Source organism: Spermophilus citellus, assembly GCF_964194105.1.
Source record: "Spermophilus citellus genome assembly, chromosome: 3".
Lineage (NCBI taxonomy): Eukaryota > Metazoa > Chordata > Mammalia > Rodentia > Sciuridae > Spermophilus > Spermophilus citellus.
The window spans coordinates 168,883,820-168,908,391 of NC_138184.1; the positions used below are offsets into that span (position 1 = coordinate 168,883,820).

General features: G+C 34.4%; 1 protein-coding gene across 4 annotated transcripts in view; it reads left to right on the top strand.

Moving 5' to 3' along the window:
- The first annotated feature begins 1,565 nt into the window (after positions 1-1,565).
- Positions 1,566-24,572, top strand: part of GNAT3 (G protein subunit alpha transducin 3) — an 80,477-nt gene continuing 57,470 nt past the window's right edge. For 2 of the 4 annotated variants that reach the window (XM_081284180.1, XM_081284182.1), the window contains exon 1: positions 1,590-1,845. The gene's annotated coding sequence lies outside the window, so the exon portion shown is untranslated. Of the gene's footprint in view, positions 1,846-24,572 lie in introns of all 4 variants that reach the window. The other 2 variants (XM_081284179.1, XM_081284181.1) reach the window with 2 other exon arrangements.

Here is a 24,572-nt window from a genome sequence, read left to right on the forward strand (position 1 = left end):
ATCTCAAGTTGGCCATGCTATGTCAACTTACCCTGATAAATTTATTTAAAGATATGTGAACCAACATTATAAAAGAAAAAAAATCTTCAGTACATTGTGGAACTGCATTAATTGCTACATTTTTGACACATTCTAAATTATATGTCCTAGCATGATACACAGCATATTTAAGCAATGAACTATTCATATTCATTCTTTTAGAATAAGTTGAGAAATGTCAATATAAGTAGCCCCTATTTCCATAGCAATTGAGTTTCTTTTTTTTTTCTTTTCCATTTTTTCATTTGTTCTTTTTAGTTATTCATGACAGTAGAATACATTTTGACATATTGTACATACACAGAGAACAACTTCCCGTTCTTCTGGTTGTATATGATGTGGAATTATATTTGTCATGTATTTATATATGAAAGTAGGAAACTAATGTCTGATTTATTCTACTATCTTTTCTATTCTCAGTCCCCCTCTCTTCCCTTCATGCCCTTTTGTCTGATCCAAAGTACTTCTATTTTTCCCTAACACCCCACCCACTTATTGTGAGTTTGCACCTGCATATCAGAGAGAACATTCAGTTGTTGGCTTATTTCACTTAGCATGATATTCTCCAGTTCCATCCATTTACTGGCAAATGTCATAATTTAATTTCCCTTTATGGCTGAGTAATATTCCATTGTGTATATATACCATAGTTTATTTATCCATTCATCTGTTGAAGGGCATTTAGGCTGATTCCATAGCTTAGCTATTGTTAATTGAGCTTTCATGAACATTGATATGGCCATGTCACTATATTATCTGGTTTTAATTCCTTTGGGTATATACTGAGTGGAATAACTGGATCAAATGATGGTTCCATTCCATGTTTTCAGAGGAATCTTCATACCGCTTTCCAGAGTGGTTGCACCAATTTGCAATCCCACCAGCAATGTATGAGGGTTCCTTTTGCCCCACATCCTCGCCAACATTTATTGTTATTGGTATTCTTGATAACTACCATTCTGACTGGAGTGAGAGGAAATCTCAGTGTAGTTTGAATTTGTACTTTTCTAATTGCTAGTGATGTTGAACAGTTTTCATTTGTTGACCATTCATATTTCTTCTTCTGTGAAGTGTCTGTTGAGTTCCTTTGCTCATTTATTTATTGGGTTATTGATTTTTTTGGTGTTAAGCTTTTTGACTGCTTTATATATCCTGGAGATTAAAATTCTATCTAACATGCAGGTAGTAAAGATTTTCTCCCATTATCTAGGCTCTCATCACATTTTTGATTGTTTACTTTGCTTTTTAGTTTGATATGCAATTGGGTTTCTATAAGACAAATTATTATTAATTCATTCTCACTGGGGAAACAGTAGCAGAAAAGGTTATCGCTAGGCCAGTAGGATGGAGGTTATTGCTGAAAGAACAGGAAGAGAGATGGAAGCTCTGCCTATATTCCTGACTGAAAAGAAGGAAGTAACAGGGCGACTTTTCCTCTTGATTTGTATCACAGCAATTACTTGTTTACAAATTTTTAATTAAAGAGGCAGAAAGATCTTTCAACCTGAGTAAGTAGTTATGTCTATATTTCAATGATGAAAATCAATACTCAAAAAAGGTGGGGTTTTTTTTTCAGAAATTCCTTACTGTTTTGTGGATTATTGTCTACAAATTACTCCTTTCTCAGTGGTTTTACTTCTTCCGAGTTAAACTACTCTTCTGGTTAGACATTCTGCAGAGGGATGAGCCTATCCTCCTCACAGTAATCATGCCTTGTCTGGAACTGAGTCCCACATTTGTGAACAATGCATTGGAGTTTCATTTCTTCCCTGTAAATTCACACAGCCTTACTCTTCTAAGAGAATCGTAAGTATTCTTAAGTAAACTTCAAATTGCAAACTAAAATCAAGACAGGATTTCAAGACTAACTGAAGCAAGCACTGTGCCCTTTCTCTTGAATATGAAGAAGTGGTGGGAAAAAAAGATATCTGATAGATAGAGTGGATAGCTTTGCTTTCACCATGATAGAGTGGATAGCTTTGCTTTCAAGTAGACAAACTTTCTCATCTTTGCCTGGAGATGAAAGAATATGAGGTAAGACCGAGTAAGAGTAACAGAAAGCAAGAAACAGAAATGGGATGTAAAACGAGGAGTAGCATACAGTAAAGTCAAAATGGACTATGTAGAGCATAGTTGGGGCAAGTGCTTCCTTTGGAACAGGCTCTACATAACTGAGCACGGGAGTCAAGGTACATGCCTTCTTCATGGTGATGTTGTCTGTGCTGGGAGACAAGTGTGTGGGGTGGGCAAATCGGACCAACAGAAGAGGTAGATTACAAACGTGGGCTTTGGATTTAGAGAGAAGAATTCCAGTTTTGTCTTCTCTGCATACTTTGTGAAATTAAGCATGTTATTTAAACTCTGAAATTTTAATTTCCTCAATGTTTAAATGTTAAACATTACCAATGCCATGAGATAATTCCACAAAGTAAAATATTGATATATTGTTTTAGATATTATACTAAGAAATATTTTTAATATATATGGAAATTACTTTATGGCCAGCACTGTTCCAAGTGTTTTCATTTACCAATCCTTTTTTTTTTTCAAGCAATAAAGGTGAAAGGTAAATACCATTATCATCCCCCTTTTATACATATGACAATTCTCAGTTGAAGACTAGAGTGTGCCAAGTTCTTACCATGGCCCCTCACACACAAGTGCAGCTCAGTAAACGAGAACAATTATCCCACAAAATGTTACCCACATATTTTAAGTTTCATAAATGATTTAGTGATCTAATGGCTGAAATTATCTGGAGAAAGAATGTATTCACTGACAAAAATTTTTGCATAGAAGAAGATATGTCAATAAAAACTTAAGGAAAAGAATAGTTATATCCTACATAAGACTCTTATTGAACTAGGTGTTAATAGAAATTTTCAGATCTTTCTTGAAGAGAAAGAGAGAGTTAGTTACTCATCCAAATAGCAGAATCAATGAAACATAAAATCCCCTTCTTTCATATTTATAATATCCCCTCCTCCAAGGTTAATGAATGAGAACATCTGTTTTTATTTTTGATGTCAATAAAATGTAGAACTGTGAAGTGTGGATACTATGTAGAGTCAATATAGAGATATACTGTTCCAATTCAGATGTAACCAGAATGGAAAAATTCATATCTAAAAATTTCCTTTTTCTTTTTTAATGAATCAAACACATGGGTAAAATTCTTCAAACCTATATGTTTTCACAAGTACTTCTTTTGTTGGATTTTTATATGAAGCCATTAAAAACTTAGAAAATGTAGTGGGTTTTACATATTCTGTTTATTCCCCTTTGTAATTTTACATCTTTATCATTGTTCAGAAAATATTCTGAAGCATAAATCAATTTTTGAAATTTACTTTGTGCTCTATAAGTCCTTAACTTCCTCTTGTAATTTTTCCCCTCTAGGTTATATTGCGAATGCAATATCGAAGAGTTATTCTCACAAATGATTTTTGTCCGGTTTAGACATATGAATCTATGAATAGTTTTAGAGTAGTACTTAGCCCTTCACCTCTGCTCCATCTTAGAAGCAGATGTTTTCTGCTTGGTAAAAATATTTATCAAGTTGTTTTTGGGAGTGAACCTAAATCAAACTTTGCAGTAAAAGGCAGCCATCTGGAACCTGACTAACAGTGGGGAAATGGAGGAGGATATCACTCCCATTGTACAATGGAGGCAAAAAGTGTTTATTTCCTCTCATGCTGATTAAATTTTAAAGGGAAAGGTTAAATTGTATAATATAAAAAACAGGACTTTGGTCCCATATGTTCTCTGCCTTCTATAATTTGAAAGCACTGTGTGAACTTCCAGCTTCCAAGAGCTCCAACAGCAGGAACTAAAACAATCTAAAATTAGATATTAATGGGGAAAGTCTCCCAAGATATTAAAAAACATTCTTTTGTTTATTTTCTTTTGTATCATTAAGTAAATGTTATAAATCATAGGTCATAATTTCTGGGATGCTTCCAAAAGCCAACTCCTTTTTATACTGAGCACAAATTCCAAGAGAATTATACAAAGCTGACAGGAATTTGCTGTTAAGAACACTAGTAACAGTATATTGTTGTATTAAAGAAATAAGAAAACAAAAAGTAGAACTACTGACGAGGGTGATATTGAGAACTTCAAGAATGAAAACAGGTAGACATTAAGAAACAATAACACTTGAGAAGTTAATGAAAAATAATATGTACAATACATTTCATTTTGAGAGAGAGACGGGAATGGAAAGGGAGAGAGGGAGGGAGAAAACGCTGAACCATAGTCAGTTCTTGCCTACAGGCAAAATCACTAGCCTTCAAACAAACTCAACCCTGATTTGCCACCATTTAAATGAAGCATTTGTTAAAACTACCCCTCACTCCAGTGGAACTAATAAGTGAAACCTCTGCAGGCCATCCTATAGAATATCCATTTTTGTTTTATATTTATGTCATTTAGCTTTATACTACGGTAGACCATTCTACTGCAAAGATATTACAGATGTTTATTGATCACATTGTATTTACCATATAAAGGTACCAGGCAGATGTCAACAAATAGTCCTGCCATTGGGGAATTTACCAGCTTAATGGGAGGACCCGACAATAATTAAGTCAGCCTATAAAGAAAGAGCTTCATTAATTTGACAAAATGTTCATTAATTTGACAAAATGGTGCATTTCAGAAAAAGACAACAAAGGCGGGGGAGAAGAATGTGTAATGTATCATTATAAGTACAGAGAAAAGAAGGGGTTGGTGAGGAGCTATACTGAACACAGAAGCCACAACCTGATGTAAAAGTCCTTCAATGCCACACATGGATTTAGGCTTGCTTTAATACAGTAGCATCCCAATTGTAAAGAATACAGAAATTTTCATTTTAACAAACTCCTATGAATCTTATACTAAACCATTTAACCTAATCAAATAAAATAATCCTTTGCCATTATCAGAGACCAGTTGCATAGCTGGTAGACTATTTTTCTAACACACTATAGCATTATTATTATTATTTATTTTATTAGAATCACTCATGTTGAAGTTCTGTCATGAAATCACCATTTTTTTACAGGTAAAGAAGGTTCAGTTATTAGTAGTTACATATACTTCAATCTAGTTGCTGGAATTTTCCACAGATACTTCAAGAAAGTAATGTGTTCAGTGCTTATTTACATATTCCACAAACATTAACTGAGCACCCAATATCACACATCATTCCAGACCTTCAGGATAGCCACATTAAAATGAGAAAATTCTTCCTTTTTATTTTTTAATTATTTCTAGTTATAAGTATCAATATGAGAGAGAAGATGGGAGGGGAGGGGGGATAGTAGGGGATAGGAAAGGTAGCAGAATACAACAATTACTAATAGAGCATTATGTAAAATTGTGGATGTGTAACCGACGTGATTCTGCAATCTGCATTTGGGGTAAAATTGGGGGTTTATAACCCACTTCAATCTAATGTATGAAATATGATATGTCAAGAGCTTTGTAATGTTGTGAACAACCAATAAAAAAATAAGTATCAATATGAATTATTTTGACATAATCATAAAGGCATGGAATATAATTTGCTCTAATTCAATCCCTAGTATTTCTCCTTTCCCTCCCCTCTCTCCCCATTTCCTTTCCACTACTAATATTTCTGCTATTTACTTAGGTTTTTTTTTTCTTTTTTCTTTTTAGTTAGTGTCTTATGGATATTTATGATGGTGAGAGTCACTGTGCTATATTTGTATAGGTACATAGGAATATTAGGTCAGATTATTTACACTGTCTTTTCCTGTCTTATCCTACCTCCCTTCCTTTTATCCAATTTGTCTACTCCTCTGATCTTCTAATATTTTTATCCCCTCCCCTGACTTAATTTGGATTAGCATTTCCATATCAGAGAAAACATTGAACCTTGGAATTTGGGGGACTGGCTTATTTCACTTATATGATGGTGTCCACTTCTACTCATTTACCAGCAAATGCCATAAAGTTATTCTTATTTATGATTGAGCAATACTCCATTGTGCATATATGCCACCTTTTTGTTATACATTCATCTGTTGAAGGGCACCAAGGTTGGCTCCAAAATTTAGCTATTATGAATTGTGCTGCTATAAACATTATGTAACTGTGTCACTATATTATGCCAATTTTAAATCTTTGCATATAAACTGAGGAATGGGATAGCTGAGTCATATGGTTGTTTCATTTCTAGTTGTTGTGACATCTGCATACTGCTTTCTAATATGGTTGCACTAATTTGCAGTTCTACCAATAATATATAAGTGTACCCTTTTCCCCACATCCCACACCAACATTTATTGTTGCTTGTACTCTTGATAATTGCTGGTCTGACTGGAATGAAATCTGAATGTAATTTTAATTTACATTTCTCAAATTGATAGAGATGTTATTTGTTGACCGTTTATATTTTTCTTCTGAGAAGTGTCTGTTTAGTTCTTTTGTCCATTTGTTTGTTGGGTTATTTGTGTTTTGTTTTGTTTTATGTTATGTTTTTTGAGATATTTGTAAATCCTGGATAATAAAGCCCTATCTAAGAGCAGGTGGCAAAGAATTTTCCCATTTTATTGGATCACTCTTCATGCTTTTAATTGTTTCCTTTGCTGCAAAGAAGCATTTTAACTTGATGCCATGTAACTTACTGATTTTTTTATTTTACTTCTTGCACTTTAGAAGTCTTATTAAGGAAGTCAGTTCTTCAGCTTACTTGTTAGAGTGTTGGCTCTACATTTTTTTTCTAGCAGTTCCAAGGTTTCTGATATAATCTCTAGGTCTTTGATTCACTTTGAGTTTAGTTTTGTGCAGGATGATAGAGGTTAAATTTCATTCTACTATATATGGATTTACCATTTTCCCAGCACCATTTGTTAAAAAGACTATGTTTTCTCCAACATATGACTTTGGCACCTTTGTCTAGTATCAGATAACTGTATTTATGTGGGTTTCTCCCTGTGTCTTCTATTCTATCTTATTGTTCTTCATGCCAGTTTTGGTGCCAGTACAGTGCAGTTTTTGCTACTATACCTCTGTAGTATTAGTTGAGGCCTGGTATTGTGATGCTTTCTTCTTTGCTTCTTGCTAAAGATTGCTTTTGCTACTCTCAACCTTTTATTTTTAAAAAATGAATTTTACCACTACTTTTTCTAGTTCTGTGAAGAATGTCATTGAAATTTTGATGGGAATTGCTTTGAAACTACATAGTACTTTTGGTAGTATGGTCATTTTGATAGTATTGATTCTGCCTATCCAAGAATATGGGAGATCTTTCCATTTTCTAAGAACTTCTTCAATTTCTTAATTTATTTTCATTGTAGAGGTTCTTCACCTCTTTGGTTAGATTGATTCCAAAAGTTTGTTTTGTTTTCTTTTAAGGTTATTGTGAATGGAAGAGTTTTCTTGATTTTTTTTCAGCTCGTTCATCATTGGTGTTTAGAAACACAGTTGATTTATGAGTCTTGATCTTGTATCCTGCTTCTTTGCTGAATTCATTGATGAGCTCTAGAAGTCGTCTGTGGAGTTTTTGGGCATTCTAAATATAGGATTATGTCATCAGCAAACAGAGATAATTTGAGCTCTTCTTTTCCTATTTATATCCCTTTAATTTCTTTCTCTTTCCTGATTGCTATGGCTAGATTTTCAAGAACCATGTTAAAAAGAAATGGTGAAAGTTGGCATCCTATCTTGTTTCTGTTTTTAGAGAAAATGCTTTCAGTCTTAATCCATTAAGAATAATGTTCAAGGCTGGGGCTGTAGCTCAGTTGTAGAGCGCTTGCCTAGCAGGTGTGAGACCCTGGGTTCAATCCACAGCACCACATAAAAATTAAAAAAAAAAAAATAAAGACATTGTGTCCATCTACAACTAAAAATAAATAAATAAAAAAGAATAACGTTCAGCACAGGCTTATTTTATATAACCACTACAATGTTAAGGTAAGTTCCTTCTATCCCTAGTTTTTATAGTATTTTAAAAAAATGAATGGGTACTGCCCTTTGTCAAATGCTTTATCTGCATCAATTGAGATAATCATGTGATATTTATTTTTTTAATAAATATCTATTTATGTGTTGAATTATATTTTTACATATATATTTATGTGTTGAATTACATTTTTTTGAAGTATGTTGAACCAACAACATATGTTGAATAACAGCATCCTTGAGATGAAACCTATTTGATCAAGGTGCACTATGCTTTTAATGTGTTTTTGCATGTAGTTTACCAATATTTTATTAACAATTTCTTTATCTATGTTCATCAAGGATCTTGGCCTGAACTATTATTTCCTTGATGTGTCTTTGTCTGTTTTTTTCTATCATTGATTCTGTATTTATAAAATGGATTGTCAGTATTACCTCCTTTTCTATTTCATGGAATAATTTGAGGAGGATTGTTACTTGCTCTTTCGATGTCTTTTGGAACTCAGCCAAGAATCCTTATGGTCCTGGACTTTTCTTTGTTGGAAGCCTTGTGATAGCTGCTTCAATTTTATTTCTTGAAATTGATCTGTTTAAGTTTTCTATACCCTATTGGTTCAATTTGGGAAGGTCATGTATCCTAGCAATTTGTCAATATTTTCAAGAATTTTTACCTAATTGGAGTATAAATTTTCAAAAGAGTTTCTGATTATCCTCTGTATTTCAGTAATGTCTGCAGTTATATTTCCTTTTTCATCTTAAGAGTTTAATAATTTGAGATTTTTCCCTCTTACTTTTGGTTTGTTTGACTAAGGGTTAAATAACCATGTTTATCCGTTCAAAAAATCAGTTCCTATTTCATTGATCTTTTGTAAATTTGTTTTAATCTCAATTTCATTAATCTCTGTTCTGATTTTAATTATTTCCTGTTTTCTAATGATTTGGGTAAAGGTTTGTCTTTTTTCTCCTAGGGCCTTGAAATATAACATTAGATTTTCTATTTGGAATCTTTCTATTCTTTTAATGTATGAGTTCAATGGTATGAACTTTTCTCTTTGAAGTTACCACTGAATTTATCCCACCAGGAGATTCATTTACTGATAGGATTAAGGCTCTCATAATCCAATCATGTTTTCTCTAAACCTTCTTGCATTGTCTCGCACATGAGCTTTAGGGGAATACCTCACCTCCAAACCATAACACACAGTTTTTATTTCCTGCCATTTTGATTTATTTCTGTGATTTAAATTGGACTTTATTTTCCTTTAATTGACTATTCTAGTGTAATGAACTTTTCTCTTAAAACTTTTCTCCTCAAAACATCCCAGAGATCTGAATATGTTGTATCACTGTTCTTTACTTAGAAGAATTTTTAAATTTCTACTCTTATTTCTTCTGCTATCCATTCATTGTTTAAAGGTGCAATTTAATCTTCATGTGTTAGAGTGGTTACTGTTTTTTTATCTTATTATTGATTTCTAATTTTATTCCATTATGGTCTGATAGAATGCAAGATATATTCTCTAATTTTTTGTATTTGCTAGGATTTACTTTGTGACCTAAAATGTGATCTATTTTAGAAAACATTCCATTTGCTACTGAGAAGAAATTTAATTTAATCACCTATGGATGAAATAGTCTATATATCTGTAAGGTACATATTATTATTAATTGTATGTTTTACTTCTGCAGAATATTTACTTAGCATGTGTTTGAATGATGAGAGGCATATTAAGGTCACCCAGTATTATTATATTGTGTTTTATTTGATTCTTAATATTGAGAAGGGTTTGTTTGATGAAAATAAATACTTCATTGTTTGGGGGCATAAATATTTATGACTATTATCTTATTGATATATGATTTCCTTTAACAGTATGAAGCAGCATTCTTTGTCTCTACTGATTAATCTTGGTTTTAAGTCCACTTTATCTGATATGGGAATAGCAACCCCTGTTTGTTTATGAGTCCCATGTGAATGTTTCATTTTCTCCAATCCTTTCCTCTTCAGTCTGTGGATGTCTTTGCCTATGAGGTGAGTCTCTTGCAGACAACCTACTGTTGGATCTTGTTTTTTAATCCAATATGCCAACCTAAGTGTCTTTTGATTGAAGAGTTTAGACTGTTTATATTCAATGCTATTATTGAGAGATAATGTTTTAGTCTGCTTTTTTACTGCCATGACTAAAACGACTTGACCAGAACAATTTTAGGGAAGGAAAAGTTTATTTGGGGGCCCACTGTTTTGGAGGTCTCAGTCCATGGACAACCAGCTCCATTCCTAATGGCTCAAGCAAGGTGAGGCAAAACATCATAGTGGAAGAGTGTGGTAGAGGGAAGCAGCTCACATAATGATCAGAGGCAGAGAGAAACTCCACTCGTCAGATACCAAATATATACCTCAACGACTCACCCCTAACACTCCACCTCCTTCAGCCACAACCTACCAGCCTACCACCCACACCCTACCACCCACGAGGGGATTCATTCACTGATAGGGTTATGACTCTTATAACCCAATAATTTCTTCTGCATTGTCTCACAAATGAGCTTTTGGGGGACACCTCACATCTAAACCATAACATATAATTTGTATTTCCTGACATTTTGATTTATTTCTGTGGCTTAAATTGGACTTGATTCTCTTTTAATTGACTATTCTTTTAGTGTAATGCATCTCTATGCTGGTTTTCGTTTCTTCTTCATAAAATATTTTATTAAACTAAACAAAAAAGAATTTCCTCAACATAGTTCTTTTTTTATATTTTTCTTGCCATTGACATTCATGTGTTTTAGGAGTTTTGCCTTTTGACCTACTTTCTTCCATTCCTTTATATCACTAGAGTTCTTTGGAAGCTGGCCAAAGAGACATTTTCATGAAATGTTTGTCTTTTCCTGTCCAAATTGAACACTCTCAAGTACAATTTTACAATCCCATTTTATAATATTATTTTTGATTAACATGTAATAATTGTACACATTTATGGGTATAGTGCAATAGCTCAATATACATGCACAGAATACACTGATAAAATTAGGGTACTCAATTAATATTGTCATCAAGCTCCTCTCTTCCCAGTGTTTCATAAATACAGAACAGGTTATTGTGAACCATGATCACCTCAATGTACTGTGGAACACTAAACTTACTCTTCTTTCTGATTTGGAATCCTTATCCAACATTCCTCAGGCTGCTTTCCCTGCACACTTCCCAGTTGGTAGCAATCACTGTTCTGCATTCAGATAGACTTTTACCTTCCGCACATCAAAGAGAACATCCGGTATTTGTCTTGCTGTGCCTTGCATGTTTATGTTCCAGTTCAGGATGTTCTCGTCCCCATACCCACTCATTTTGTTGCAAATTACAGAACTTCATTATTTTTTATTGCTCAATAATATGCCATTGTGCATATATACTACATTTTATGTATGCAGTCATCCATAAACAAGCACATTGGTTGACTCCATGTCTTGGATATTTTGAATAGTGATGCAGTAAACATAGGCAGACAGGTATCTCTTTGATATTCTGTCCTTTGGATATATAACAAGAACTGGTACAGCTGGATCATATGGCAATTCTATTTTTATTTTTTTGAGAAAACAATAAACTACACTTCATAATGACTGTACAAATTTCCATTCCCACCAACAGAGTATAAGTGCCATTTTTTCCACATCATTGTCAGTGTTTATTTTTTATCATTTTGATATTAGCCATTATAACTGGGTAGTATTTTCATTGCATTTTTTATTTGTATTTCCTTGAAGAATAAATAGGTTGAGATTTTTGTTTTGTATTTATTGGCCATTTGTATTTCTTCTTTTGGAAAGTGCATACTCAGATCATTTGCCCAATTATACTGGATATTTTTGTTGTTGAAGTTCATATTTTTGTTGTTGTCATTTTTTAAATCTTCTATATATTCTAAAGATTAATCTTTTGTCAAATAAATAGTTTCCACCTATTTTCTCTCATTTTGTAGAATGGCTCTTGACTTTGTTGATTGTTTCCTTTCCTGGGCAGAAATTTCATTTGCTCTAATCCTATTTGTCTTTTTATTATGCTTCTTAGTTCTTATACCAAAAAAAAAAAATTATTGCCCATACCATGTCTTGAAGTGTTTCTCCTCTGTTTTCTTCTTGTAGTTTCATGTCTTGCATTTACATCTTTGATCCATTTTGAATTGACTTGTATACAGAGTGAAAGAGAGGAAATGGCTTCAAATTTTCTATACATGAACATCTAGTTTTCACAGCACCATTTATTGGAGAGGCTGTCCTTTCTCCAATATGATTTTGGTGTTTTTGTCAAGAATTAGTTGGTTGTACATTCGTGAGGAGACACAATTTTAACATAAAGCATGTTGAAACATTCCAACTTCTACAATTCTAATAACCCTTACATGTTTATGTTCCAATCTAAGAAGTTCTCTTCCCTATCCCCAGACCATCTTATCCTCTTCTATGGAAAAGGCTTTGGAGTCTTCAGCAAGAGCTAAGGGACCCAATCATTCTTCACTTTGAATGATCTGTGTGACGACTGCCTCAGACAAGTTCTGGTCAAAATTTCTCATTGTTTTCTCTGCCTTCTGCCTTTTAAACTTTTCTCCAAATGGTAGTAAAGGTAAGAAACTTGTTTAGGATTCTTTAATGTTGGGGATCAAGCAGGGCCTCCTTTTGCTCCACTTAACCTTCCATACTGTTGTATTAAAACATTTTTAACCCCATCAATTTCCAATTTGTCCATCATATTTCCTAATAGCCATAAAAACATTTCCACTTTGCTGGGGTGAGTGCCATGACTCTTCTTTTCCTTTTAACTCTTAGTTTCATCACTGCAAATGTTTTATTTACTTACCTTGTTTCTTAATAGACTTTCAAATATACCTATCTTTTTTGGATAAGCCCAATGACTTTTACCAATCTTTTTTTAATTAACCTAATGTTTTTACTAACATTCATAAGACCCATGAGGGAAAGTTGAAAATTTAACAAGGCTTTTCTGTTAATTCTTCATCCATAAGGTTATGTGGGCTGCTCACAGAGAAGGAGCCTCCTTACCCCAGCATTTACCATAACCTGAGTAGGGGGTATATTCATGGGTATATCCTGATCATCAAAAATTCAGGCCACCATGGCTCACACAGAAAGCATGTCAGGTTCCTCATTTGGCTCATTTTTTTGGCATTTATAGGTAAAATCAATTCATCTTTCCAGGGTTAATAGACCTTACAATGGCCTTTATCCAGTTTGCCAGGTGAATAACCTTCTATGTATATGTATTACAAACAACCCATGTGCTTGTTTTATGATGGGTTGTGGGTCTTACAACAATCAAGAATTTTCTTTAACTCCACTGCATTTAAATAGAAGACATTGCTACTAAATTAGTTACTCTAATAATCGATTTTAGTAAAAGTTCCTCAGGAGGCTGATTATACCGATCTATAAAAGGAGATAACTTCTTCACATTATACCCTCTAGTTTTGATGATTTCTTGGTTTTCTTCTTCTCCCACATTAACCTCCTTCTTTGCCGCAGTCTGGCTGGGCACAATTCAGGAGCCACTTGTCAAAAGAAACGAACTTTATTTTTAGAACCACACACTCCAAACCACACAGCTCCTCAGGAAAACCTTCAGAGCCCAACTGCCACCACTGGCTTCCCACAAGCCTCTCAACCTCCCCTACTCCTCCTGCTCTAGAGGCTGATTGGCTGGGTCACATGGGCAGAGCCAAAAAAAGTCCCCCAATGAGCAGCTCTGTGGTCTGAAAGGGCGGGGAAACAGCCCAATGAGCATCAATGCAGAGGAGCCAATCAATTGGCAGCTAGAAGTTTGCTGGGGCCGCTGTGAGCCAATCATCAGCTGGCAGCTGGAAGTTTGCTGGCAGCTGGAAGTTTGCTGAGGCCCCTTCAGCTGTGGCTCTCAACACTTCTTGGTGACCACAGATCATAGAGGTACTAAGGGGGCATAATTTTCTGCCTAAGAGGAGTAATGGCCTGAATTTGGACAGACCACTATCTGAGTTTGTCTAACCTCTAGGCCTGACATAATGCTCTATTTTACCTTTATTTTAGCTATTACAGATAGCAATAACAAAGGAACTACATGTTATGCTATTTTCTTATTGATTTTCTTTTCTTATGTATTCAGTGAACCAACTCTCCAGAAGTTGGACCCATCTTAAATTTCATTGGTAATGTTTACCTTTAATAGGTAATTTTGGAGCAGCTGCTACTCCATAACATGGGTGACCACATGGTCACGAAGAATCACAGTTCATCTGTCATCCTTTTATCCTTTCTCTTTTCAAAAACCATGTTTCTGTTTTCCAGGGCTGTTCTAGTGAATGGCATTTCTAACACCTAATGGGTTAAGAAAAATCAATTTCAAAATCAAACTTAGGCATTTTCCCTTGCTACATACTCACATAGATCACTGCTAATACCAGAGGGAATGGGGTTTCCACACCCAACAAGCAAGCAATTCTGCAGTGGTGGACATTAGCTGATGTCTTCAAACTCAATTCAGTTCTGACAATTTCTCCCTAGAAAAAGCATCAGATCCCACAGGACAAGGGCTCAGTTCCTAAGATTGCTATGTTGGGTTTGGTTCCAGCTGAATGCCATAGTATAGTCTTCCTATAAGTCATCTTTCACTATAAACAGTGGCTTTGGGTACAGTGGGGTGAATACAAAACCCTCTGTCTCTGAGAGCCATGTGGGGGAGAAGGTACTCTAGTGGCCCAAATGAGTATAGTACAGATAACAGTAGACATGGAACACCCACTCATGACTATTTTTACAATGTGGAATTCAGTAGATGTTTTCTTAGCAATGACAGCAGGGGAAATGTGTGTACCATTGGGCCAAGTGGGGAAAAGCCATGGGTGGCTTAACTAAGGAAAACTTGGTTTTAGATTGGCTGATTTATTTGAGAAAATTAAGAGTGTTTGGGTATATCTCAGTGGTAGAATATACTATACAAGGCCCTAGGTTCAATCCCCAGCACTGGAAACAAAAAAAATCATAAAAAAGAGAAAATTATCTAGATCCAGAATATAAAACATTTTAACACATACTTTTATACAGTCTATAAATATCACATAGCCATAAAATTTCAAGCTTTTGACTTTTTCCAGATTTAATAAATTACCATGTTTTTCTCAAATATTTATGAAATATTATAGTTAATGCCATATCTAATTTTATAGTATGCTGAGGGCCATTACCAAGTAGAAATGACGCATCAAAATTTCCTTGCTAGTGTACCCCATGTTAATGATTTCGCTGTTGACATTGCATGTAAGGTGACCTTGCTCAAAGACCAAGGCGGATCCGGGTTTAGAGCTGATCAGGTTTGAGGAAGTATCCCGGTCCTTGGGTTAAGGGCGTTCCCAGTTTAAGACCTTGGATTTTAGGGAAGTTCGATGTTGAGGATTATTGCTGCTGGAATTAGGGCGTTCCTGCTGCCTGAGCTCCCATTGAGTTCTCGTGAGATTCAGAGAGCATTTTGGGAAAAAAAGCCTCGTGGAGTAGGTGAATTGGGTGGCAGCAGAACTGGGATTGCCCCAGTACGTGTGTGTGGAGGCCGGTGTGAGTTCGGGAATAAAGATTTGCTGTTTGAATCTACAAAGCTGTGTGGTGGCTCGTGATTCTGTGCCCAGCCAAGACTGCGGCAATAGTATGCTTTATTTGCCATTTTGCTCATTCTTCTTTAGTAAGAAATTCATTATATTTTTTACTTTTATTTTCTGGTTATGCCTCTAAGAAATATATTATTATTATTATTATTATTATTATTATTATTATTATTCAAATAAGTTGTAAAATGTCTTCTGTTTCATATGAATTTTATAATTCAGTTTTCAATTGCTCAGCTTTCTTAAGGGTAACAGTTTCCTGACATTGCTTCTTTAAAGTCTTATAGGATAAGGTAGAGAATCACAAGAAAATTGATATGATTCCCTCTGAAAAATAATACAACAACCTGAAGAATGTGCTTTCCTTGGGCCTAATATTTTCAAGATGCAAAAGAAAGAGAGAAAAAAACAAGAGAAAGAAAACAATGTTGATTTCAAAGAATTATAAGGACATCCAAGACCTATATACCTAATAAAACTAAATTTAAGACATTTAATATAGTATTAATCCTTAAGCCAAAATAATCTTAAGAATTTTTTAAAAATTCTAACTACACTGAAGAATAAGCAAATAGTCAATCATACTTGTCCTCTTCAGGTAACTTGAAAGAATAAGGGGAGGGCAAGGTGACAGATTTTCTGTTACAAGAGCTGTCTGTTCATCACTATTTTTTCATTGAGGTGTACATTTAATCAGTGATACAGAATGTGAATATGTATATTTTAAGGGTCTTTTGTGCCTCAGGGATTCTTAGAAAGTCTAAAATAAAAAAATATAAATGCAACATGTTTCTGCTCTGAAGGTTCTTCTAGCTGAGTTTCCTCATTTCTATGGTTTGCTCAGGAAGGAAGCGGATGTTGGAAAGCTGCTCCTAGACAGGAATGGAATTCTAGCAGAAATTAGAGCGTTAGGAAGATGTAGCAGATTTTGAATAGAGAGCCTACAGAATGGGAGCAAATTTTTATCACAAGCACATCAGATAGAGCACTAATCTCTAAGATATATACAGAACTCAAAAATCTTAACACCAGAAAAGCAAATAACCCAATCAATAAATGGACCAAGGAACTGAATAGACACTTCTCAGAAAACGATATACACTCAATCAACAAATATATGAAAAAATGTTAAACATCTCTAGCAAGTAGAGCAATGAAAATCAAAACCACTGTAAGATTTCATCTCACTCCAGTCAGAATGGCAGCTATTAAGAATACAAACAACAATAAGTGTTGGCGAGGATGTGGGGGAAAAGACACACTCATACATTGTTGGTGGGACTGTAAATTGGTGCAGCCAATATAGAAAGCGGTATGGAGATTCTTTGGAAAACTAGGAATGGAACCACAATTTGACCTAGCTATCACATTCTTCAGTTCATATCCCAAAGACTTAAAAACAGCATACAGGGACACAACTACATCAATGTTTACAGCAACACAATTCACAATAACTAAATTGTGGAACCAACCTAGATACCCTTCAGTAGATGAATGGATAAAGAAAATGTGGTTTATATACATAATGGAATATTACTCAGCATTAAAAGAGAATAAAATAATAGCATTTGCAGGTAAATGGATGGAGTTGGGGAATATAATGCTAAGTGAAATAAGCCAATCCCCAAAACCCAAATGCCAAATGTTTTTTTCTGATATAAGGATGCTGATTCGTAATGGGGATCCTGAAGAGCAGCATGGGAGGAATAGAGAAACTTTAGATAGATTAAGAGAGGAAGGGGAAAGGAGGGAGGATGGGGGTAGAAAAGATGTTGGAATGAGACACACATCATTACCATTAGTAGATGTATGAAAACATGAATGATCTGACTCTACTTTGTATACAACCAGAGACATGAAAAATTGTGCACTGTTTGTGTAATATGAATTGAATTGCATTCTGCTGTCATATATAACAAATAAGAATACAAAAAAGTTAAAAACACAAACTCTCATTTTTTCTACTACATAAATTTTGAAAGGTGGGAATTTTAGCAATACTACTACTACTAATATTATTAATGGTAATAATAGTACAACTTTGTACTTGGAAAGATTTTTCAAGGAATATAGAAACTAAAGAGTGTATTTTTTCATTTTGTGTTTACCTTGAATCATTTTGCTAGTTATGAACATGAGTCAATGTGCAAAACCTGTAAAGCAATCAGCCTAGAGGCAAATTGCTGATGTAGTCAAAGACAAAAGTATTTTAGAGATTCTGATAAGTCCTATGATGGCCAAGTGTCATCCTCTGTGTTTATATTGTTTAATAAGAACAAATTCAAGAAGTTTATTTTATGGAACATCAAAAAGATTTAAATGAACAACTTAGGATTTCATTGCAAGCCTTTCAATCTACTTATATTAATTTAAAATACCATAGCCAAAAATTATAGCAAAAATCAAAACATTCATTCTCATTTGTCTGTAATACCTTATTTAACAATGAGTAAATGAGCAATTAAATGTAAATTTGAATAAGGCTTTGGAATCCTTTGATTTCCTAAATAGAATTCTGAAATTTTAATTTAATATTTTCAGTTGATTCCTTTGCTTTTCTCTCAGATCTGATACCATTCTTCCATAATAAAGGTTACATTCTTTTAAAGAAAAGCAATAGAGCATGTTCATAAATATATGTTTGTATTTGTTTTAAAATGTTTAATGGCCTTGGGAGATAATGAATCTAGGCCAATTAAGACCAAATACAGTCATACTAAAGAAGCAACTGATCTAAGAAATAAATGCAGGTTAAAAAGCATAGCAAAGTGATCCATAAAAGTAGAAGATCCAAGGTGAATTCAGAGAAGTAATTGGTGATGAGACTCTGAGGGATACTCTGATATTCTGTCAAAGTTAACCTTCATACCCAAGAACTTTTCATAATACTGCAATTAATCACTCCAGCTGATATTTGGTACTCCAATTATTGCTTTCTGTATATAGTTTTATTTATGGAACTGTTTAGAAGATTATCCATTCTTTAAAATTAACATATCATGAGTTATTCATCAAAAGAAACTTGGAAAATATTTTTTAAGGTAGCCCATTCACTGATCACTTTGTGCCTTCCATGGAGGGATACTTGACCTACATTTTAAAATTACATGTAAACTATAATGACTTATTATGTATTCTTATTTATTCTTTATTTATTACTCATCACAATTCTGAATTCACCTATTTTGAGTTAGTGTTCATTGGAAAATATATTTTAAGTCTTCATTAAAACTACTCAGAAGAATAGATTTTCTAGGTTTTTCTTCCAAAAATCTTTTTAATAACTGAATAATGTTGTAAAGTATAACTACTTAATTTTTTATTTTGTTACTCTAATAGTATTTATTAAAGACATTGTATATATGATACTATGAAAATTAAAAATAAAAGAAAAGAAAAAAAAGAAGGAAGAAGAAAAATAGAATCACTTCAGTCATTAAGTCCTCAGTGTACTTTGGGTGCCATATTATCTTACCCAAGTAATGTGGCAATAATTAATAATGGAATTGGGGGTTTAGCTATGATTACATTTCAACTTGATTAGAGATATGAACTATTGGAAGATTTGAAATAAGTTAATAAAACATCAATTGAAAAAGAGAAAAACATACACGCACATCCTTCATCATAGATCAAAAGTTATAATTCCAAGTCATGGGAAGAACAGTAGTTTTCCTTGACCCTCTCTGTTCAACACTGGAGTATAAATTACTATGGAATAAGAAAGGAAGTGATTGATTTCAGCCTCTCACCAGTGAGCCTTTCTATTTCTTTCTACTGACTGTTTTGAAATAACCACAATTTTACAGTATTCTCTAAAACTATGAGAAATGAAATGTGAAAATAGGGAACAACATAGGGAAACATACAAACAAACATATGGGAGTGAGGGAAGCGGAGGGGGTATGGGGTTGGAAAAGATAGTGGAATGAGATGGACATCATTACCCTAGTATATATACATGATTGCAGTAATGGTGTAATGATACAGTGTGTACTACTAAAGAAATGAAAAAGTTGGCTCTATTTGTGTACAATGAATTGAAATGCAGTCTGCTGATGTGTATAACTAATTAAAACAAATAAAACAAACAAAAAAATATATAAATATATCAAAAGAGCTGCCTTTTTTAAAGTGTGGCCAATATGGGAATTTGAGATACTCATTCTGGTTTGTGAAGAAATTTAAAACCATTTGAATCACATCATACATTTAAGTATACACAGACTCATTAACAGTATTAGTCCTGCCTTGAGAATACTGCCTACAGAAGGAGAAAGTCAGTGGCATAAGAAGAAAGTTATGCAATAGTAGGAGTTGATATATATATTGAACAAACTGCCACACTCTACAGTCTCAGTAGCAAAATGCACTAAAAATTAAAATTCTGAAAACAAGTCGTCCTCTCTACTTGTGACAAATAAGCTAGAAAATGCTAGCACATCAGTTAGGAATACAATTCCATGAATACCTGGAATAATTTCTAATAACCAAAGATTAAGATAACATATTAAATGGAAAGAAACATAGTCACTTGCAAACAAGTTGCAAGCTCTCATTGAAGCTTTCTGTGAGAAAGTTTTCCATTTTCACTAGTTCATGTATGCAAAAAAGAAAACATGCTTTCTTTTTTCTAGATTATTAATTGTAGTCTTAAAAAGCTAGTAAGTTGTCTTTTAGAAAACTATGACATATGATTCAAAAGATAAATGCCTCTCTTACATAGGAAAATTTCATTCATAGCAATTTTTTACATATCTAAATACTCTCAAATGCCTCACTATTATTGTTCTCACATGTGTACATAAGTACATTTCTGGGCATGGAAAATGACATAAATGTTTCTCATCATGGAATGTGCTAGAATGTATAAAATCTCTCTTCTTTATTTTGCTTATTAAATATATATTTTTTATATATCTCAGTACTCTATCTTCCAGTTTCTGTTCTCATTACAGGAATACTCATATAACCACATATAGTAAAAGTGTCTCAGTTCATTAGGATTGCCATAATAAAGTGCCCTAAACTGGATGGCTTATAGACAGCAAAATTTATTTCTACCAGTTCTGGAAGCTGGGAAGTACAAGGTCAACTGGTATATTCAATACCTGGTCTGCTTCCTCATAGGCATGGCCTTCAGCCTGTGACCCTGCATGGTAGAGGGGCAAGAAATCTTTCTGAAGTCCCTCTCAAAAGGACACTAATTCCATCAAAAGGCTCTTCGATAATCATCTAATTGTCTCTCAATACCTTACCTTCATTTACCCTCACATTGGGATTTAGGTTGCAACATATGAATTGGGTGAGAGAAGATGGTAATCATGAGCAAGGAAAATGGAAAAACAACAACAACAAAAAAAACCTATTATTTCAAGTTACTGAAATTGTGACATTGTTTGTTAACACAATTTGACTTATTCTATTTGACTGATGCACAGCCCTACATTTCTATTAGCATTAATTCAAGAGAAAAGAAAAACTCCAAAAATAATGTCCACAGCTTAGAACTTTGTCTAACTGCATTCAAAGCCACAATATTCTACCAAGTTAAACAAAGAAAACTCATTTACATGCAGAAATCACTCATTCTTTCAACAAATTGTGAATGCCTAACACAGGTCAGACCAAAATTATAAATAATTCTTAGTGATGTACCTAGTTTTTTTTGGAGCCTGGATTTGAGAAATTAAAATTAAATAACTCAGTTTCATGTATCAGTAAATACTATCAGCAAGGTAAGTCAAAATCATAGGGGGGGAAACATACGAAAATACTCAACCTATTCTAGCATAGTAAAGAGTTTTCTTTCATTTAGCTTTAAGGTAAGACATCAAAATTAACACTTGACAGATTAGGGAGAGTTGTGCAAATTGGGGGGAATGAGGCAATAAGAAAATTCAGGAGAGGGAGTGGTTTGTGCAAAGTCTTGAAGTCATGTGTGACTAAAATGCTTAGGACTCAATTGGGGCTGTCATGAGGTGTGGCAAAAGGAAAAGATGCTGGGAGTTGAGCAAGAGCTGGGTTGTGCAAGATCTGTACACTATAACAAGGTCAGCCACTGCTTGTTGAACTGATTAGCCAAGTCAAGCTCGCCTCCCCACCGCCCCGCAGCTGAGTGAAGATGCTTGTGTGTGTGCACAAAGGTGCATACATGAGTTCTTTCCCAGAGTAACATATGTTTGAACACTTACTTGGGATAACTGTTACCCCAGGCGAAATAGTGAGTGTATTATTCTCAGAAACTACTCAAGAAATGTCATAGGTGAAGAAGGATGATAAGACTGATCATGATAAATCAGGTCAATTAAGTTTAGGAGCAAGTGGTCTATGGGAAAGCAACTCCTCAGCAAAATGGAAATGTACTGTTATCATTTGTGACCCCAGTTACTCTGTCCAATTTCTCCCACTGAATGTGGTCCTTTCCCCATTCTTCTCAGTCTTCTAAATTTTCATGGCCCTTTGCTTTAATTCCTAGTGAGATCTAGTTCTAGGAAATGGTCTTCAGCTCACTGACTGCAAAGCAGGAAGAGCAGTAACACCTCAAATGACTTTGGCTTCTGGCAATGCCACATTCTAGCATATTTATCTGAAGTTATATTAAAGTGTATATATTTAGGGAAATCACCATATATTAAAGAATACTTTATAGGAATCTATAATAATAAATTTTACATGTATTGAAGAGGAACCACAAAAAATGACACCAGTTCATATACTATTACAATAAACCAGGGAAGAAATAAATGTCTGAACACAAGCAGTGTAAGTATGAATGGAAAAGAGTCGAATGTTGGAGGAAAACTACAGAATGAAAAACAAAAAGACTGCTTCCTTGGATGTGGAAATGAAGTGAGAGTGAAAGTCTAGGACACCTTGGGCCATTGAGTCAAGCTGGCACTGTTTGGCATAGAGAAGGCTGTGTGAAGAACAGGCTTGCAGAGATGATGATGATGGGCAGTTTGGGACATCATTGCCCTGGAGCATATTACTGGTGTGGTGGGAAAATGACTCTGAAACAGACTAGTGTGAAGGCAGCTTTTTAGGGAGTGCTCTCAGATCATCTGTGGGGAAAAATAAAGCAGCAGGATTAAGCAGAGAAGGGACTCGGGCTACAGTCCGATGGCAGTGTAGTAATTGTGAGGTCTGAGCCAACCTCATAGGAAGCCCTGAGGTTGGGATGGGCCTTCATATTTATCTTAGTTTGGAGAACGAATCACTGCACACAGAATATTTCCAAGAGAGGGTAAAATAAATATTTTCAAGCTGAGGGAAATTTCTGGGGCAAACTAAGAGCTCTCAGCTACCAGGCAACAGAATTCTAGAAACGAGTTGAGTAAGTTTTCCAATGTTAGGTGGCTTGGCCCAATAGAATATTTATGAGAAATTTTGGTAAATACATCCATTAAGACACTCAGGAATTATGTTGGGGACATAATCAGCATGGGATATTAAGGTGAGTACTATCAGAACAAATTTTTTTTTGGCACAGGACAAGGAATAATGCTATATTGGAAGAAATGCCTTTTGCTAGTTGCTGAGCTAACATTCTCTCATAGGTTAGTTCATTCTCTTGTGACAATAGATATTGATATCTTTATTTTTAGGTAAGAGACTTAAACTCAGTGAGTTCTGCTTGACTTTCCATTACCCCATGTTTCTTGCTAAGAAAGTTTTAATAGGGTTGAGCTTCAGAGGAATACAATAGTTCTGAATTGCAGTATTCTGTTGAGTGGGAGGATTTGGGTAAAATGTGATATTTGGAAAGTGGGAAGTGCTTGGAAACCTCTGAGCTGTTAAAGAAGAATGTACAAGGAAGGGGGAACACAAAGGAGGAGAAGGAAGAAGAGGAGAGAAAAACTGTCAAGAGGGAGATAAGATAGTGCTAATAATGACTCAGCACACAAGATGATAGCTCTCTCTTTAAAGGGATTAGTTGCAGATCAAATAAAATAAAAACAATGATTATGCAGTGATGTCCATGCCCATTACAAGCACACACTACACAGGATAACAGAGGAAATTCTCTACATTCTGCCAAGGGTTTATTACTACTGCTCATAACCCACGTTGTTTGAGTCAACCCATAACCTGATACAAATCTAATACCCTGACTGCTGGTTCTGTGCTTGCCTTGAAAAAAAGTTTTGATTTACACAACATATATTTTCAATTTTAAAATGAATGTACCCTGATATCCTGAACATGTGTGAGATGTATTGAGAGATTTCACCTTCTAAGGTAAAGATTTTATTTTGAGGAACTCTGTAAAGTCCCCGGGGAAATTTTGCCTGGTACAGCAAAGAAATTAAGGCAATGTGATAAGATATGAGACTAGAGGGGTATATTGGAGCCACATAGCAGAGAAATTAAAATGTCAAACCTCCAAAATCAATGGAAGTTTCAGAAGGGAAAGTTTCAATTTCATGTTCCTCTTTTCCATAAAGTATCTTTTATCTTTTTGTTGATATTGTTTCTGGTATTTGTACATTATTTTAAAATTACTTTCCCACATTCATTCCCTAATTCTCATTTCTGTTTCTAATGTTATAATTATGATACTAGCCTTGTATTTGCTTCTCTGTTTCTATTCTGCTTTCTTGCAGCATGGCACTGGAGATTTCTATTCTGAAAATATTTATTTTATTTAGCTTACTCAAAAATATTTGTTAGCACCTTCAAATATATATAATAACTTCTAATCTTGAACTCAATGATCTCCACAATCCTATTTAAATCTACTTTTCCACATTGGTCTACTATTGCTCCCACAATTCTAAAACCAGTTATGTGTTTATGGGAGCTCACTGTACTGTCTTTCAATCTCCTTTGTGACTGTGGGAATTCCTGATTCCCGGTATCAGGATATGCAATTTCCTTCATCTGTTAAAGTCATAAGTGCTGGTTATGTTGATCTTCCAGGCCCCTTGCTTAGAGTTTTACAGACATTATTTCTCACCTACAAAAGAAATGGCTAAG